The sequence below is a fragment of the Gymnoscopelus braueri genome (genome assembly GCF_963280865.1).
Source record: "Gymnoscopelus braueri genome assembly, chromosome: 3".
NCBI classification, from domain to species: Eukaryota; Metazoa; Chordata; class Actinopteri; order Myctophiformes; family Myctophidae; genus Gymnoscopelus; species Gymnoscopelus braueri.
Window position 1 is genome coordinate 1,914,856 of NC_137612.1, and position 6,207 is coordinate 1,921,062.

The 6,207-nt window shown below is 47.3% G+C and overlaps 1 protein-coding gene across 4 annotated transcripts in view; it reads left to right on the forward strand.

Annotated features, from left to right (window-relative positions):
* Nucleotides 1-6,207, forward strand: part of LOC308082817 (sodium channel protein type 8 subunit alpha-like) — a gene marked incomplete at both ends in the record, with an annotated part of 120,421 nt that overhangs the window by 97,352 nt on the left and 16,862 nt on the right. The gene's annotated exons all lie outside the window — the stretch shown is intronic.

Genomic DNA, 6,207 nt, shown 5'->3' on the forward strand with positions numbered 1-6,207 from the left:
CCCAGATGACATGGTGTCCCTGGTGGTCCCCAGATGACATGGTGTCCCTGGTGGTCCCCAGATGACATGGTGTCCCTGGTGGTCCCCAGAGGACATGGTGTCCCTGGTGGTCCCCAGATGACATGGTGTCCCTGGTGGTCCCCAGAGGACATGGTGTCCATCATGCTGACGTGCCTGATTTGATGTGTTACGTTGAGTCATGTAATGAGTTGTCAATCACCCGTGGTCCCTCGTGTCAATCTGTCTGTCCTCATCAATCAATCAATCAATCAATCAATCAATCAATCAATCAATCAATCAATCAATCACTGTTTTGTGCGTGCATGCGTGCTCTTAATACAGGGACTAAAGTGTATGTGACAGAATGTGGGCTGGATGTTATTATATAAATGGTGGGTGCTGGATGTTATTATATAAATGGTGGGTGCTGGATGTTATTATATAAATGGTGGGTGCTGGATGTTATTATATAAATGGTGGGTGCTGGATGTTATTATATAAATGGTGGGTGCTGGATGTTATTATATAAATGGTGGGTGCTGGATGTTATTATATAAATGGTGGGTGCTGGATGTTATTATATAAATGGTGGGGGTCTTTGGATGAAGTGGTCTTGTGTTGTCGCTCCTTGGCGACTATGTGACTAATGCCTAATCCATTCTACACCGCATGCCGGTTCACTTTCCTGCAGGAGCATAGGTCTGCCACAAGGGGCCGCCCGGGTGCAAGAACTTATTGTCAAAATGACTTTCTACTGGTTTTGTAAAACCACATTCTAATGGCTTTTGAGTACTAGATTACTTTCAAATGATACAGTATATAGTGATTAAAGCTGCATTCCGTAAGTGTTATGTCCATTCTCTCTCTCCTGACTGAGAGATTCAATTTCACTCATTGACTGCCAGAGTTAAAACATCGTCTATGGCTGCCATCGCCAGCGATTGCAAGCGTTTTCACTAACCTCTGAAAAATCATAGAATATTTTTCTTCACAACGATCCACCCGCCGAGTGGTATCTGAGCAGAAGGATTTCAGGACCTTCTCTGAGACCTTCATTTTTCCCAGCTGTCCAAGGTGGAAAAGGTGCTAAACTAGCCTTTCTTGGCAGAGTGTCCATGTGCATTGTTCATGACAAAACTCCACCAGGTACTTGAAACTGCTCATACTCTCCATCGATGTACCGTTGATCATAAGGGGATCGAGGTCCTCTGAAGTCCACAATCATCTCCTTTTTTTCCCGATGTTCAAGAAGAGACCGTTGCCCTGCCACCTCATCCACCTAGGTCCTCTCATTGCTGCAGGTTCTCCATTGTGTCCTTGGCAAACTTAGCGAAGTTGTTGGAGCTATTCCTACAGGCCACAAAGCTGTGTGTGTACAGTGAGTACCAGGAGAGGGTTGATGGCTATGATGTTCAAAGTTGAACTAACGTGGGAGATGGCTTTGTTGTCTGTTGGGACAGGAGACAGACTTCAGTGGGTCCAAGGTGCTGGGGAGCGATAGAGGAGCCAAGCCCTATAACCTTGGTCCTTAACTTGCCTCTCAACACTCTTTACCGCTTGATGCTGTACAAGTGGGGACCACGGGCTCAAATCAAATCAACTCAACCCAACTCTATTGTCACATCACAGGTTTACAGGTGCAAAGAAGAGGGTGGAATTATTTGTCATACAAGCCAGACTGTGCCAGAGAGCGGTTGGTGGTTATGGTGGTGAACAGTGGCGCAGGAGATCAGTGCAGGTTTATGATTCGTCCGGAGATGCCGTCTCAGCCGCTTTCCTGATATCAACCCTTTTCCACACCTTCCTCACAACCTGCTCTGAGAGGACAAGCCTGTTTGCTGCTGTAGGGGTGGAACACGTGCTATCCTTGTTAGCCGCACAGCTAACCACACCGGCTGCCAAGCTAGCGTTAGCATTGTTAACCACAAGCATTGCATACAGTGAGATCAGATTGTCAGCACTTTAAATAGACGGGTGCTTTCCTTTATCCATCCATCCATGCATCCATCTTCAACTGCTTATCCGGAATCGGGTCGCCGAGGCAACAGTTTCAGCAGAGAGCTCCAGACTTCCCTTTCCTGGGCAACATTAGCCACTTCCTCCTGGGGGATCGTGAGGCATTCCAAGGCCAGTGTGGAGATGTGATCCCCCCATCTGGTCCTTGGTCTGCCAGGGGGTCTCCTCCACCCAGTGGGGTGTGCAGCGAGGACCTCCCTAGGGAGACTCTCGGGAGGCATCCGTACTAGATGCCCGAACCACCTAAAAGCTGCTCCTTTCCAAGTGAATGAGTCTCTCACGGATGACTGAACTTCTCACCCTATGCAGTCTTATTCTTTCAGTCGTGACCCACTATTCATGAACTTTCTTTTTATAGTCAGTGATTGTTCTTAATCCTTGCCACATGTGTCGTGAGTCCCTCTATTGGAACTGGGTTTCCACTTTGTCCTCATAACGCTTATTGAGGTAATCTGTTGCCTGTGATAATTATAATAATTACAATAACAGTTCAGCTTTTTGCACACCGCTTTATGTTCCCTCATATCTCTAGATACACACTGTCAGAGTAACACGGATGGATTCTGTATGTTATGGTTAGGAAAAGGTTAAAGGTTAAAGGTTAGGTTTCTGGTTAGGAAAAGACTTAACTTTCTTTCACCTTGGGTTTACTTCCCCAACGTATTTCCGGGGCGATTTTGGAACATAGACAAATTGACGTCACCTTAAGCAGATTTTGACCCAACTCGTTACCTGTTTGACCCGATGGGTGTGAGAATGATTTGTCATAAAACAGACCCCTCCCCCGCCCCTTGGATTTTCTGAACTATTGTACTTATCACTTGCTCTGTTACCATGGAAGTAAGCCACGCCTCTTGGTCTGTTACCATGGAAGTAAGCCACGCCTCTTGGTCTGTTACCATGGAAGTAAGCCACGCCTCTTGGTCTGTTACCATGGAAGCAAGCCACGCCTCTTGGTCTGTTACCATGGAAGTAAGCCACGCCTCTTGGTCTGTTACCATGGAAGTAAGCCACGCCTCTTGGTCTGTTACCATGGAAGTAAGCCACGCCTCTTGGTCTGTTACCATGGAAGTAAGCCACGCCTCTTGGTCTGTTACCATGGACGTAAGCCACGCCTCTTGGTCTGTTACCATGGAAGTAAGCCACGCCTCTTGGTCTGTTACCATGGAAGTAAGCCACGCCTCTTGCTCTGTTACCATGGAAGTAAGCCACGCCTCTTGGTCTGTTACCATGGAAGTAAGCCACGCCTCTTGGTCTGTTACCATGGAAGTAAGCCACGCCTCTTGGTCTGTTGCCATGGAAGTAAGCCACGCCTCTTGGTCTGTTACCATGGAAGTAAGCCACGCCTCTTGGTCTGTTGCCATGGAAGTAAGCCACGCCTCAGTCAAACAAGGGTATTAGCATCTCATTGCTTTGGAAATTAATCCTATCCTAACCTATATCTAAAAGTGTACTACGGACATAATGTTAAAATTGGCAATGCTGAATGAAAAAAACAATCACGTAAAACAAACTAAATAACTAAACAAAAGCACGGTTTAATCAGAGCCATCACGGTTGCATCTGAAAATTGTTGCGACAACGATGTCTCTCTCTCTCTTCCTGTTGCCCCCCGTCTTCGTCTTCTTCTTCTTCTTCTTCTTCTTCTTCTTCTTCTTCTTCTTCTTCTTCTTCCCTTTCTCTTTTATGGAAACAACAAAAACGATGGAGCTTGTTGCACAAAATCACCCAAATGTGACAATAACGTTGATTCTGATTCTGAGTTATCCATGAAAGAATAAGTAACGGATTGTAGCAGAGGTAATTAACAATGATGAAATAGTCATTGGCCCAGGTGGGCCTCAGTGGCGCCCCCTGCACCCTCTTGTGGGCCTCAGTGGCGCCCCCTGCACCCCTTAGGTTTATGCCACTGCTTACCCAGCCTGATCTCCAGAGATATACGTAACATTGCACGGATCCAGTGCACTTCATTCCGTGGATAGTCGCCTAGAAACCCCGAAATTGCGTGCATATGTACGGCGAGTCCCACGGTGGGCGTAACCAGTCGTATACCCGGAAAAACCCGGAAGCAGAGCAGTCCCCACAACAAAATTTACGATTCTGTGCCTATCGGTACATAACTCAAACGGCGCTGAGTAGGCACAGGCAAACGTCACACCGTTCAGGACGGCAACTCGGTCGCCTTAGCTCCCTCGGTGGTCCTTCACGGGGTGACAGTTCGCCTGTGACTGCGCGCCTCCGAAATGGTTTTGTCACAAAGGGAGCGCCGTACATATGCACGCAATTTCTGGGTTTCGAGGCGACTATCCACGGAATGAAGTGCACTGGATCCGTGCAATGTTACGTATATCTCTGGAGATCGGGTTGGCTTACCTTAGCTAAAGGAAGGCTTCACTAACCTGACTCTGCCAGATGGGGACGGTATTGAGTAACTACGTTTCAACAAATGTGTGACGCAAGCTTTTTGGATCTGGAAGCGTCAGGTTAAGGCTTCACTGAACAAGGGCAGAACCCCATGTTCTACTTTACAGATGTATGTTTGTGTGTGTGTTTGTCAGCTGTTGCATGTCGTTCTCTGGTTCATCTGCCTCTCCTTGCAGGGGGGGGGGGGTACTTTTTACCCCCTCCTACAGGGGTCAGCATACAGGGAGATTACCACCAAAACTCATTAAAAAAAACCTTATCTCCTACCAGTCCTCACTGACGTTCACTATTCACCTGTTTCCTAGGCTGTGTGTTTTCCACTTCCTGTCGATATGATCCAATGAAATCCAATGAAACTGGTCAGATGACCAATGATATCCAATGAAATCGACAGGAAGTGGAAAACACACAGCCTAGGAAACAGGTGAATAGGCTGGGACCATTTCCATCTACTGTGTCCCAGAGGCAAGGCAGTGGATTGCTCAAGCGTCGATCTGCCGATCACGCCATCGGTGGGGATTTCATGCTAATTGAAACTTCAACCTTTATTTCCTAGAGAGTAGAATGCAACATAGTTGTTGCATTCCAAAGCTATCCGCAGCCCGCCTCTGAGACCGGGTGAGTGGACAGGAATGGTACGGTCGTCTAGCAATGAGCATTAGCGATGTGGGGATAAGATTGTGGCGATGTGGGGATAAGATTTTAAATCTGCCTAACGATGTCACTGGTAGGCGGGTTTCTGAATTGTCCACAGCCTTCCTATGAGACACAGATTTGTACCATTTTAACATGAGCTTTAAGTGAGGACCAGTTATATGACGATGGGTGAAGTTGTCCTTTAACACAATCACTGCCCGGTATTAATTAATGAATTCATCCAAAACTGCCAGCGTTTTTTTTACCTTATTTTAACCATCCACGGAGAGCCACAATGTAAACCAAGGCTGTGTGGGGGGAGGGGGGGGGGGGGTCTCGTCTATCCACCGGAACAAAAACATTCTTACCGCGATCGTCCGTTCTGTTGCTATCAGCAGTTGAATATGGCTCGTTTTCACCCAAAAAAAAGCAGAAATCTGAGCTAGATGTGTTCTTCTAAATCTCATAACATGGGAGTGGGTGGACTGACGTCACGTCCGTCCTTTCCTTCTCTCACAGTCAAGGGATCATTCATAGGTTGCGGAAGAGCGCCCTCTAGCGTAACTAATTTCCAATTGACGTAGATCTGTGTCAATGGCAGTGAATGTGTTAAGAAGAAGCCGGGATTTCCCGGGTATTTCAGTGCCTCTCCAGCTCTCACTGCGCCCGCGGCCTGCAGGCTGGGAGAACGTTCAGCGGTACAGGAACCACACAGTGTCCTTGTCATGTGACCCATTGTATTTGTTATGAATAAATACTGCTGATGAGCTTCAACATGCCATCCTCATCAGATCTCCTCATTGACCTGCTGTCCTTTCTTCTCACAGCAGGAGGTGCCTCCTCTAAACAGTGTCTCTCTTTAAAGTTGAGAGGGGAGACATTGTTGTGCCACTGGCAGGAGGAGAGGGACTGAGGGGGTCCGGTGTTTGAGGGGGTCCCAGGGTAAGGTTCATGTGCTCTGTTGGGACTTCTTTCCTTTTTACAGGTTATGCTCTCCTCCTTCTAAAAAAAAAAAAAAACACCCTGAATAGTTCTCCTCCAACCACCTGCGTTCCTCTTCTTTCCCTCTTCTTTATAACCGATGTGCTCTCCGGTGTGAATACCATGTCGTTGTTTCGTCAGGTGTTACCG